Source organism: Periplaneta americana, chromosome 16 (assembly GCF_040183065.1).
Source record: "Periplaneta americana isolate PAMFEO1 chromosome 16, P.americana_PAMFEO1_priV1, whole genome shotgun sequence".
Taxonomy (NCBI): domain Eukaryota; kingdom Metazoa; phylum Arthropoda; class Insecta; order Blattodea; family Blattidae; genus Periplaneta; species Periplaneta americana.
The window spans coordinates 149,969,345-149,983,498 of NC_091132.1; the positions used below are offsets into that span (position 1 = coordinate 149,969,345).

At 35.2% G+C, this 14,154-nt stretch overlaps 1 protein-coding gene across 5 annotated transcripts in view; it reads right to left on the bottom strand.

Annotated features, from left to right (window-relative positions):
* LOC138691302 (zinc finger protein 732-like) overlaps positions 1-3,394 on the bottom strand; it is a 38,990-nt gene extending 35,596 nt beyond the window's left edge. For 3 of the 5 annotated variants that reach the window (XM_069813158.1, XM_069813157.1, XM_069813154.1), the window contains exon 1: positions 3,307-3,379. The gene's annotated coding sequence lies outside the window, so the exon portion shown is untranslated. The other 2 variants (XM_069813156.1, XM_069813155.1) reach the window with 2 other exon arrangements.
* Between the last annotated feature and the right edge of the window lie 10,760 nt (positions 3,395-14,154).

Here is a 14,154-nt window from a genome sequence, read left to right on the forward strand (position 1 = left end):
ATTGAAAAATAAACATATGGAAATGCGCCAATAGACAGTCAGTATGAAAAATCAATAATAAACAACTACAATAATCATCAACTTAACACAAACAAAAATATAAATATTTCTACACACATTCTTTCTTTTTATAGTCATAGGATAAACATGAAAATATGAAGACTTATTACTGAGGGGCTGGCTGACATTAGACATAGTTACCCTACACTGAAATACATACATAAAACTTGTGTTTAGGCTTTTTCGAAAATGTTCACAGGCTTAGAAAATTCATATTTTAATCTTGCTCCAGTGCGCAAGAGAATTGGTGAAGGTAGTTTTCCAATGACCGATGTCATTTTTACTACAGACACATCTTCTTCATCCATCTTAAAGATTCTTTTGTCATCGCTGATACATTTCATTGACATTACTTCCACTTCATTGTCATTGGGATATATCTCCTGCACCACACATGCATATCGATACACAGTAGAATTCCGTTTGCCACCACAAAACTTGACCAATACATAATCGCCAACATTAGGTTTCTTGCAGGTTATAATGTCACATGTTTCTTCCTCCGACTCTTCTACTAGTTCAATATCATCTAAGCTGTCCTCACTCTCAATCCACTCCTCTGAACTTTCTGAACTGCTGGGCTCAAATTTTGCTTTCTTCAATGATTTCACCTTTAGTTCCCTCTTTTCTAATCTTGCTTTCGACCTTTCTTCCTTCTCTAGCTGTTTCCTTACTTTCTCTTCTTCTTTCTTCATGTGATATTTCTGCCAAGCCTCAGAAGTTACTACAGAAGGTATTTTTCCTTATTCTTTCGTTTTTTAGTGGTTGTTGGCTGAGGCCAAAACAATATCTTTTTAAATGGTGAAGGAACATTTGACATCAGGGTAGGTTGTTTTGAGGATGTAGGTCTACTTGGTGGTGTCATGGGAACAGCCAAATCAGACTGTGTTGAGTTTGAAAGTGTTGGATGAGGACTTACAGATACATTTGATGAGGAAGATTTGTGAGGCGTGGTGTTTGTGAACTTACTTGGTGAAGACGCAATGATTCAGATTCATTTTGTTGTGTTATGACCTGATTGTTTGTTTGATTGTCACTGTCTAATTGTTGTGTCATAGTTTTCCAGAGTAGAAAAAGTGAAGTATCTTCAATACGTCCAGTCCAATCATGTTTGTCATAACTGTTTCTGAACTCAGCCATTTTATGTTCGGGTATGTTACTTTCCAAAAATGACAGCCAATCTTTTAGATTAAATTCACTTCTGCAAGTAACTGATGAAACTACAGGCACTGAAACTTCACAATCTTTGGGTGCAATTTTGTTGAAATTTATATTTGCAACACTAAAAGGACAGAGCCCACAACTTTTGAAGCCATTCTGAATGGATTGCTCGGTAATGCATTGTAATGCTTCAGACATGACAGGTCCAAAATTTTCTTTCTTTATTTTATTTCCGGAATTTGCTAGACGCCATTTCTTAACAGATACCTTCCATTTCTTTTTCAGTGGGCCAAATACTGCTACGTCCATTGGCTGCAGTAAATGTGTCGAATTTGGAAATAGTGCAATTAATTCAATTCCATTCTCAGAACAAAACTGAGACGAATTGAGTGTCATATGAGACACATGGCCGTCAATGAAAAATATTATGGGTCTCTGGATTTCTTCCCGAATTAACCATGGATAGAAGACATTAGTCATATATTCATAGAAAGTAGGACTACACATCCATCCACTTTCAGATCGTCCAATCCCCCACGTTGTAGGTATACTATTTGCTATTAAGCTGGGTATTCTGGCATATGAAAAGATTACCATAGGAGGAGCAAGCTTGCCAGCAGCATTAGCAGTCATGAGAACTGTAAGATTTTCTTTCTCATCATTCCCAATACTGTAGACAACTTTACTCCCTTTTTTCGTAATCACTTTTTCCCCCTTTAGGCTGCAGGAAAAATGCACTTTCATCTGCATTAAATACCCTATTTGGATCATTTGTAATGTCCAAGATGCTTTTGTCCCTAAGATATTTATGAACTTCTGAAAACCAATTGCGAACTTGTTCTTCTGTCACATTTGCTCTAGCAGTCGTCAAATTTTGTGCCACACGCTCACTTAATTCAGGATGTCTTTTTAAAAATGATGTGTACCATTTCCTGCCTGGCCTTCCATCGGTGAATGGATTTGCTCTTTTCATTTGTTTCAAAATTTGTTCAACACTATCCAACAAAAGTTCTTTTGTTACTGGATACTGTAGACATGCTGTTGACAAAAGCCACTGGACTAAAATCTTCTCCTCATCATCACTCAAAACAGTGGCAGGTCCAAATCTACAAACTTTTGGACTCTTCCCGCTCGTTTTATAATATAGTGTAACCCTAGGCACACCAAACTTTTTGGCTGCAGTAGCTGTAGGCATGCCTTCCTCCACAGCTTCTATGGCCTTAGCCATTTGATCAGAGGTATAGTTTCGCTTACAAGCCATACCTGAAACATGATGTTCCAAATATTGACAGTTGGTGTTCCATTGATTGACACCATGTCGAAGATTGGTAAAATTGGTTGTATAGTAATATTTTCAAGATACACGTCCAAAACATTTTCATTCTGTTCAATTTAGGAATAATTAATGACAATCAAGCTAATAATCTTTGTACCATAAATCATTGATTTAGGTTAGGATTAAGTTTGACCAAACATATCCATTCCTTTATCATCATAGGTCAGCCCTTCATAATAATATTTATCGATTAAAATATATAATTGTTAATAACATACAAAATAATATCTTACCTTAAAGGTTGTAGCAAGGAAAATTAGGAAAATCTTACGAACTTATGCTGCAACAATTTCGCAAAAATTTTCCCGCCAAACCAATTGAGAGTTGAGCTTGAACTGTTTACCATTACTGCCACATGAACTAAACTTAATTTACCCATATTCACAGAGGAGAAAATAAAATAATTTCTCTTAATATTTCGTGAAGTTTACGTAAGTGTCAATGACTGGGTCACAGTCAAAGACTGGTGCTTTTACCTTATTGTTTGTTGTTTAGTCAACTATTCTTAGGTTGGAATCTAATAAATGACAAATAAGGCATCACTCATGAGGCAACTAAGCAAGGAAAATTCAGTAGGGTAAGGTGCCAAAATTTTCCCCCTCATTTAACATTACATTTCCTCAAACTAAAACGTGCAACGAAACAGCGGTATTAGTAAAACAGATGTAATGAAAGCACAACGACGGTTATATTCTAGTCTGAAGTTTATGATGTGTTATATACGTTGGAGGTAAAATTTTGCAATTTACCTCTTCTACAACTGCAATCCTACGAGCTAAATTACGTACGAAACTAAGTAAGTTAATCCACCGAAAGTGAAAACTAAATTGCTACTGCATTAGCGATGGGTCGTTCATGAACGAACTAGTTCATTTGAACGACTCGTTCAAACGAACTGCTCATAGTTCGTTCATTATTTTTGAACTAATAGTTCATATACAGTTCACGTGTGCCGCACAATTGAACGAACGAACGAACACTGAATGGACTGAATTACCAACTGTAGTTGAATACATACGTGTAAAATGACTTTGAGTTGTTTTGCGCTTCATACCGAGTGATTAACAGAATTTTTTATAATAAATTGAGGAAATGCGCACATTCGTGTTTTATAACTTTAATAGCGCTCAATGATATCGTTCACATTTCTCTTCACCAAGTTCACACACGATTAATGATTCGTTCATTCGGGCTGTGCTTTGTCAGCTGTGTGGCGACTGGCGTGCTGTAGATGCAGTGCAGCCAACTCTACCAAATAGGTTCCGACTAACTATTATAATCTCTCTACTATAGAATCTCCTAAACTGATGCGAAAATCTGGCAGGAAATAATATTCTGTATTTAATTTTATAGCTATGTTTACTGTGAAGAATTAATTCACTTGAGTCAATATGTATTGTAAAAAAACTTAGAACTTTGACATAATTCACACAGCACTCAGCCAGCAGATGAATCCCTCTTTTATTTTAACACATATGGGACAAATACCTATTTTGTGCATGAATTAACGTATACAATTACAATTCACTGCATACAAGCATATTTTCCAGCTTTTATGAAATTCAAATCTGTCAGAATCAGCAGAGAATTGGCAACACTGTGTAGATGTTCTGTAAATATAAATTTGTGGTCAATGGCAAAGGTTTGAATGGGTACTTCTACGTCACTTTTAAAACTTACCTCAACAAATTCCATCGCGCCGCATGTTGCAATCCCCTCCAACTCCATAACAACTGAGGTTTAAAAAATAAAAAGTCACTATAGTTCACATCGTTAAAATAGTTATTAATAATTTAAAATATCACTTCTTTGTCTTTCCTTTCACTGCCTCTCACAATTGTTCATGTTTTTGTTGAAAACTGAGTAGTGAGTACAATAGGTAGGCCCTAACTAAAATAACGCTTTACAAATTTTCACTTAAAAATAAGAGTTGTTCTACTCTTTTGCCACTCAGACGATTTCTTGCATCCGTAATTGTGTGTCCTGCCTTGGAAAACACTCTCTCACAAGGCACAGATGTAGCAACAATAGAGAGCCGAGATTTTGCCAGTTTGTATAAATTTGGATATACCTCTTTTCTTTCATTCCACCAAGAAAGTGGGTTACCCTTTCTCGATAGCAGTGGTTCCTGTACAAATTTGTCGACCTCGACAATTGCCGATGCTTTGGGGTTTGGGTTTTTTATTAATGGTAAAACAGACATATCCCAGTCGTCCCAAATGGCGGATCCTGACTCTGAACTTTCTGCCGGCTCTGTTGAAGGTGATGTTCGTCTTGAGGTATTGATCAGTTTTTCGCAATGCGATATTATTGCCTGTTTTGTTCTTTCCACATTTCTTGGATCAGAGAACGCATGCGTCTTGAAACGTGGGTCAAGAAATGTGGCTTGGGAAAAAATTAGATTCTCTTCTATGTTTCGAAAACGCTTATCAATAGCTTCGATAAGCTTTTCGGACATTTTACGCACATTCTCATTAATTCCTGGTTTATTCAAGAATTTGTAACACCACTTCTTCAGAGCCTTATGTAACAGTATGACCTTCGAAATAGTGACTTCTTTCTCGCTACTCATTTCCTCCGTACAATCTTTGAATACCTTCAGCAGGTCACAAATTTGTTCCATAATAATAATGTCTTCATTTGTGATGCTCGGAAGATCGGGGTAATGAATAGCGACAACCGACATCAAGGAGTTTTTTACGTCGACTATTCGTTTAAGCATGTCGTACGTGGAATTCCATCGCGTAACGACGTCTTGCTTCAAACTGAGGTTAGCCTCTTTCAAGTTTTCTTGCATTGCCTTCAGTTTCAGAGTTGCTTGTGGGCTCCGCTTAAAGAACTCCACAATTTCCTTCATTTTTGCCACTATTTCCTTCACACTCTGAAGGCCATACTGTACAATTAAGTTCAGAGTATGGGCAAAGCAGGGGATATGATTCCATCCTGTCAATCTAATGGCAGCCACAATAATTGCAGCATTGTCGCTAGCCACAGCTGCTATCTTGTCATCTATGTGCCAGTCTGTTGTCACTCTTTTCAACTCCTGTGACAGATTTGCAGCTGTATGTTTGTCGTCGTACTTGAAACATTCAAGTAAATACGACTTGAAGCTCATTTCAGGATTTACGAAATGGGCAGTTACTGACAAATAACTTTCATTATTGGTCGATGTCCAACCGTCTGTTGTAACTGTCACCATTTCTGCAGATCGTATATCGCTGAATATTTCCTCTTTTTTCATTGCGTACATCTGCGGGAGCAAGACGTTGGATACCGTTTTGCGGCTTGGCAAATTGTACGCAGGTATTGCCTTTTTCATAAGTTTAAGAAATGAAGGGCTCTCCACAAATCTAAATGGTAAGTAATTCTTAACTATTGTCTCCACGACCAAGAAGTCCATTTCCTGGCATTTTTTATTAGTGAGCGGTCTGTTGAAATATTGCGAAATGGCACTTTGGTTCTGGATATGTCTTGGTGGTTGAGGTTGAGGTAATACTGCTGATGTCGCTGCTGCTGCTGCTGATGAAGATGACGGCAATACCTGCGAAGATGACTGTTCGTTCTGGTCTCTTTGTGCTGAATATTCACCACTAACGAGAATGGGGGTAACTGCATCTGGATCACCTGGAGTGTCTTCTGATGGTGGCGTCAAACGCTGGCTTGTTAAACACACTGTAGGATGTTGCGTTCGCAAATGCCTTGTTAGGTTAAATAAACTTCCACCTTTATACGAGAGCGATTTTGAACAAAAATTACACTTCGCTTTATTCTCGCTTAGTTCTGTAAAATAGCCCCAAATGTGGCTTGTTCTCCGAGTTCTTGAATTACTAGACATTATTGATTACCGATAATATAAAATTAATAAAACTAAAACTTTTTAAGAAAGACAATAAAACTAACAAAAGTGACTAACTAAAGCTCTCTAATAAAGTTAATAAAATGAGTTAAACCGAACTTTGTAACACAATTAATAATAATTAAGACCAGTTTTTTAAAGTTTAACACTACGACAATGTTTCACAAAACCACACAGCTGACAGGACGGTGACTTTCTGAAACTGACATCCTCGACCTCACCGTCTTTCCTATTCTTGGTTTTAGAAGTAGAGACCCTTCTGAAGTGGGTTGGTTTCAGGAAGTCATAAATTTGACTGACATGCTCCCCCAGTTAGTGAAACCAAGAACAAAGATGCCGCCAGAGAACTCTTGCCGTTCGCCTGTATCCATGAAGCAGTTTGCTTTATTCATAAAAGCATTACCAAATAAAAGGAAATCTGAAATTCATGACTACAACACTAGGACTGCAAGCAACTTAATACATACAAGCTATGATTACCGAAAGTTTTAGCAATACCGTACTTTCCATATACAGCAGGTATCTTAAGCCGATTATATAACCGGACACCTGAAGATATTAAAAATGCAAATTATAAATGTTTCAAAACTAGGGCAAAAACTATTTTTCATGAGTCCATGCCTTCCAATTTTAAAACAATTATACTTTTTATATTAAAGCCTATCTTTATTCCTTGCTGCAAGTGATTATATTTACTCTTACAAAATACATAACAACAGTTATAGTCTACAGCATAAATAAGATCAAGGCTATGTAAGTTAATATTAGAAATATTGTTTTGTGCGTGTTTGTGTGAGTACCGGTACCCAATTCTTACGAATCTATAATCTGTAATATATTGTACAAGGGAATAGATAAATACCGTATTCTTTCATGATTGCACACTTTTAACAAATTTAACAGATTATTAGAGAAATAAATGTAATACAATAGGCCTACAATACAGTATTAGTCAGCGAACATAATGGAAAAGAAATACACTGTATGTTAACTTATTCTTTCTATCTCTGGTGATTTAATTAGAATATGGAAAACTAATAGATATCGTATGTTCTTAAAAGAGAGCATAATTAACAGCTATAAAGATATGTATAGCTCAATATTTCATCGATTAAAATATTATCTTGCAAGAAAAGATCGGTTGGTATGTTATTTATCTGCAATAAGGAAGGGTGAAGTTATGTTTCAAGGAGACTTTTTTTGTCCTAGTTGTCCGCCTTATATGAAGGGACAGGGAGGAAATGAGAGAGAGAAGGCTATGTTCGCTATTCTCTCACTACAACTTTAGGTCAGAACCAACGAGTTAGAAAGAGAAGAATATCTCTCTCTTTCTAACTCGTTGGTCAGAACACATTGCTATGCCATCTGTTGACGATTTCATTCACTACTTAGAGATACTGGCAACTAAGTGCGCACGAATGTGCGTTGTGTGCGATATTGAACTATTTAGTTCCTAACTCGTTGATTAGTTCAAATGAACGAACTAGTTCATTTGAACGACTCAAGTTCATGTGCGGGAACGAACGAACTAGCTCTTGACAATGAACTATTTCGCCCATCGCTATAACTGCATGAACTCTCAAGAACGATACGTATCTATGTTGCCGTGAATGTGGGGCAAAACATTTAGTCTAGAGCAATGATGACGTTATTGTTAATATTGTTATTTGTTACTTACCTAGACGCACAGCGAGCGATGCTGTGCTGTACAAAATTGAAATCCTTCGAGCATCGTCATCATCAGGGAAAGGATTTATATGTAAATACATATTTACTTATAAAGCTAATATAATTTATATTTTGCATTATCTTTATGTTTCACAATGTGTAGGGTTGAAAAATCCTACTTTTATTTTCCATATTTTTCCATATTTTAGAGTTTAGTACATATTTTCGTTAATTTCCATATATTTTCCATATTTCATATAAAACAGTCCATATTATATTAGGTTTAACAATAAAACAAAACAAAATTCCATTAACTTTTAAAAATACATTTCAACAATAGAGATTTAAACACATGTTCAGTAATCCCTTTAACATCAGAGTTATTTGAAAATTAGCAGTCCTATCAACGATGGGAAAGTAAGTTACAAAACTGTATTAATTTAATTTAAAATTTTTAACAGACTTCAGTTGTGCAGCTCAACAGTTAAATGCCAGTCAGAGTACACATAGGTTCAGTTTTGTAAATCATACTATAAAGACGGTAAATATGCCAAAAGTACGTCATTCAGTCAATTTAAAATCAAAACTAACAAGTTACATTTCAGAATTTAAAGAAGATGGTTTATCAACTGACAATAAAATATTATTTTGTAATTTGTGTCAGTGTGCAGTATCATCTACACAAAAGTTCCTGGTGCAACAACACATTACAACTAGTAAACATCAGGCCAACAAACAACTAAATTCCAAGCAGAGACAATTGTTTTTAACACAACCAACAACATCGAATGTAAGATCTGAGTTTAACATCGACCTGTGCCGTTCTCTCATCTCTGCTGATATTCCTCTCTACAAACTAAAGAATAAGGTCTTCAGGGAATTCCTTGAAAAATATACTCAGCATACAATCCCGGATGAGTCAACACTTAGGAAGACGTATGCTCCATCCATCTACGATGAGACAATACAGAAGATAAGAGATGAAATTAAAGATAGTTCAATTTGGGTTTCCATTGATGAGACTCCCGACAAAGAAGGTAGACTTGTTGGTAATGTAGTTATCGGTTTGTTAAGTGAACAATATTCTGAACGAATTCTTTTACATTGTGATGTTCTAGAAAAGTGCAATAACAAAACTATAGTTAAACTGTTCAACGAAGCTATGGGTATCCTGTGGCCAAAGGGTATTATGTACGATAATGTGTTATTCTTTATTAGCGATGCTGCCCCTTATATGGTCAAAGCTGGACAAGCATTATCTGTTGTATATCCTAAATTGACTCATTTTACTTGTGTGGCGCATGCATTTCATCGTGTGGCAGAAGTGGTCAGAGACAATTTCCCTAAAGTAGATTTGTTGATTTCATCAGTGAAAAAAGTATTTCTCAAAGCTCCCAGTAGAGTTAACGTGTTGAAAGAAATGTACCCTGAAATTCCATTGCCACCAAAGCCAATTTTAACTAGATGGGGTACATGGCTAGAAGCAGTTGAATATTATGCCGAACATATAGACTCTATTAACAATGTTCTCCTTGCATTGGACTCTGAAGATGCAGTCTCAATTGATACTGCGAAAACAGTTACCTGTGACATAAGTGTGAAGAATGACTTAGCTCACATTCAGCATACATTTTCATGCATCATAAAAACGCTCAAAAGTCTCCAAAATAGGCACCTTTCACTATCTGAAAGTTTTGAAATTATAAATAGTACTGTGGAACAACTGAATCGTGGTAGAGGTAAAGTTGCAGATGCAGTAAGAGCTAAGGTGGACACTGTACTTTCAAAAAACCCTGGATATGAAGAACTACAAAAGGTTGTTGCTGTGATGAGTGGTGAATCAACAGTGAAGATTAACTTGGACTTATCCCCAGCAGACATTGTGAAATTGAATTATGTACCAGTTACTTCTTGTGACGTCGAACGCTCTTTTAGTCAGTATAAATCTATCCTCAGAGACAATAGAAGAAGATTCACTTTTCAGCACTTGAAAGAAATGTTTGTAACCTATTGTTATGGTAACAGACAATAAAAATTGTGTTTTGTTGAAACTACATTGGAAGATAAGGTACGTCCATTATATTTTTTGTTTAGTTTGATTAAAATGTACCAATATTTAACGTACATAGTCATTTTTTTATAATTTTAAGTCCATATTTAATTCCATATTTTGGTAAAAATCCATATTTAATTCCATATTTTGGTAAAAATAACTACATATATATTTAAAGTACATATTTCATATATTTTTAGTCCATATAAATCCGTTCCCTGGTCATCATTGTGGCAAGTGTGGCATTTAAAAGGCGGTGGTTATAGTGATTGAGAGTGTATCCAGTGTGCATTTGATGAATCTGTTTTAATGATGCTTTCTTGAAAGGCTTGTAACTGCACAAATCGCTTCAGGAAAGACTAAAGCATCACTTTTCATGCTTAAATAACGATATTTAATTGCATCTAACAGTCTAACGTTCAATTAATGCAGGCAATAAATAGCACTGTCATATAGATTGAATTATTCTGTTAGCTTACAGCAGGGGTGAGACGATATTAGCTCCCAATCACGGTAGAAGAGATCGACCTTGATCACGAGCGCATCCGCTACATAGCGTCGTAACATAGACATCAGGGATGTACAGTTGTCAAAAGAAAAAGTGGCCGCTCACCAGAAACAAAGTTCCCTTCGGGTATTTTCGCTACAATTCGGAGACGGCGATGTTACATGTTGTTTGACCACGTTGCCTGATATCTACACTTATAATTAAAATATTCCGTATGTTACTTGATGGTGTAATGGCAGTGTTCCGGCCTGGTATTCGTAAGGTTTTGCGTTCGAATACAACCTAATTATTTTTATGTTGTTTTTTTGTTTTATTTTTAAGAGAGAGAGAGAGAGAGAGAGACAAAATATGTACATAAATGTTTCTTTCTCTTTTACGATTATTTTAGTAACTAGCCGTACCCGTGCGCTCCGTTGCACCTGTTAGAAATAAATATAAAGTAATTACATAATTAAAATAGGACGTTTGATCCAGGGTGTTTGTTATAAGGATAAATCGTTTAATATGTTACTTAATTTAAATTGTATTTAAATAATTAAATTGCGATCATTTTGGTCCAGAGAGCACTCTTTTGGTGCAATGACAATAACTTTAACATGTTTCTGATTTGTTATTACATGCAACTATAGTTTAATGAAGATTGACATCATTTAGTTTTAATGTGTAAACTTTATATTACTTGCTATATGGTTCCATTGAATTATGGTAATAACTTAATTTTAACCATTGTTTTCTACGTCTTCAGTAAATGGCGCTTGGCCCACTATGGTTCTGAACCCTTCAAATAACTTAAATAGTGATACAGCATAAACAGTGATATGTCATTATATTTCTTTCTTTCGAAAATGTAAGAATTTACTGCAGGAACAACAACGCTACAATCTCAGGCGCGGTGAAAACGTATTGTATTGTTATTTTAAAAGTCTATCAGACCTACCAAATTTTGCATAGAATAAAACTTATCGGAAATCATTTTTTAAAGAAACTTTTGTTATGTAACATTTTTCACAAAAAAGCAATAATAAGCGAGATATTTCGATTTAATTCAGGCCACGTTAAATGAAGTATTTTGAATGTCATATAGCCTAAAATCTAAATTACAACGAACTTAATTTATATTTCAATTTTCATCGAAATCCGTTCAGCCATTATCGCGTGAAAAGGTAACAAACATCCAGACAGACAGACAGACATACAAACAAAAATTTCAAAAAAGCTATTATCGGTCTCAGAATGAATTATTATACATGTTAACACCAATTATTTTTGGAAAAGCGAAAATTACCACAAATATTTCTCTTACAGATTTATTATTAGTATAGATTATATTGTGTTGTGTTTTATTGTATTGTATTGTATTATATTATATTATATTATATTACATTACATTACATTATATAAAAAGTGCGTTGATAACGGATGTACTCCGATAAGAAAGCTTTTAATTTGTTGTGGGGACTCTTGAATCTCAGAAAAAACAACTTTTAGAACAGCGCAACATAATCTGCTTGGCTCATTGCCCATTTTTTTTTTGCATTGCATTTATTGCATATATAGTCTATTTTATGTATTTCAACACGATTCGATTGAGCATAGTTAAAATTTGAATTATAAAATAATGGATTGCTAAGTTAACGTACTATTACTGCATACTAAATCAATACACTCTCGTTGTTCGCTAATTCTCTGAGATTAAAATGAGTGTGTACATAAATATTATTTTAAGAAATACATGAAACGAATATACAGAATAGCCTATCACGTTTTCTGTGCACAAGAAGCTGTTTTAATCTTACCTGTCCTCAATTCACTCAGAAGTTACTGTAATAACATTATAGCAGTATGTCCATCTAGAGAAACTACACTTTCCAATGGTGAAATAATAATTAATTATACAAATCGGTTAATTTAGCTTCCGATATTACTTTATACAAACACAGAAACATTGTCTGTAGGCTAAGTTTAATAACTTTCGATTGGTGCTGTCCAAGGCCACTTTTTCGATTGTTGTTGTTCAAGGCCCCTTATAGACGGAGTCATTTGTTATTTCATTGCATCGTCTTAGATGGCGTTATTTTAATTTTAAAACTAATTTTCTCATTAAATATCAATCCTATCAAAATTTTGTAAATAGTAAAACTTATCGGAAATCATTTTTAAAGAAACTGTTCTTATGTAACATTTTTCACAAAAATCAATAATATGCGAGATATTTCGATTGATTTAATTCAAGCTCCCTTATAACCCCCCCTTTTAAATAAAGTATTTTGAATGCCATATAGCTTAAAATCTAAGTTACAACGAACTTAATTTATATTCCAATTTTCATATAACGGTTCAGCCATTATCGCATGAAAATATAACAAACATACAGACAGACATACAAACAAAATTGTCAAAAATGTGATTTTCGGTTTCATGGTGGTTAATTATATATGTTAGGACCAATTATTTTTGGAAAATCGAAAATTACTGGAAAAATTTCGGCTACAGATTTATTATTAGTATAGATTAACATCAGGTTCATTAATGTATTATGCCGTAACTTTATCATTATGACATTGTGGCTGCAAATGGAAAGAAAAAAGATTTTATTCTCAACAAAAATATCTTTCGTGGCATAAACAAAACAAACTTACTGGTGTCTACCTTAGAACATTCAAACAATTACGCGTTCGAAAAACAAAACAAAAACCCACGATTCAATATTTAGTCTATCTTTCCCTTATCTTCATCACACCTTGCAGTCGAGTGGGCATGGAATCGACTAGTATTTGCAAATAGTGACTGTTCTTAGACGCGACATTCCAGGCATTCTGGACATATATAAGTGTTGTGCCCATGGATAGGTCTTTCATTGCAAACCCAGCATTCTGCCATTTTTCCTATTTTCTGCCTACCTCTTAGTCTCCGCATATGATCCACATATCCTAATGTCGTCTATTATTCTTCTCAACCAGTGACCCAACCAGTTCCTTTTTCTAATCAGTTTCACCATCATTCTTTCTTCACCCACTTTTTCCAACACAACTTCATTTCTTATTCTGTCTGTCCACTTCACACGCTCCGTTCGTCTCGACATCCACATTTCAAATGCTTCTATTCATTTATCTTCATTTCGTCGTAATGTCCATGTTTCTTCCCCATACAATGCCACACTCCACATAGTCTCTTCCTTAATACTTTGTCCAGAGGTCCGCAGACGATGCTCCTTTTTCTTTTAAAAGATTCCTTTGCTCATGTTTTCAGTTTTTCTTGGGAAGGATAAATGCTGTAACTTCCCGTTGCTTTCCGCACACCACTGTCTTTTTCGGATTTTATTAGATCCCAGGGGGCCCAGGCGTGGAGATTAGAAGAGTAGATGTGACTAACTGGGGCCTCCAGACTTCACCGAAATTCACCTCAAGGGTTAAATATTAGTTCTATAAGGATATTTGACCCGATCAGAGACCAGGAAATCCCAATTAGTCTTTGCCCCCCGCATCTTGGGCTAGCTTCTACATATCATCAGA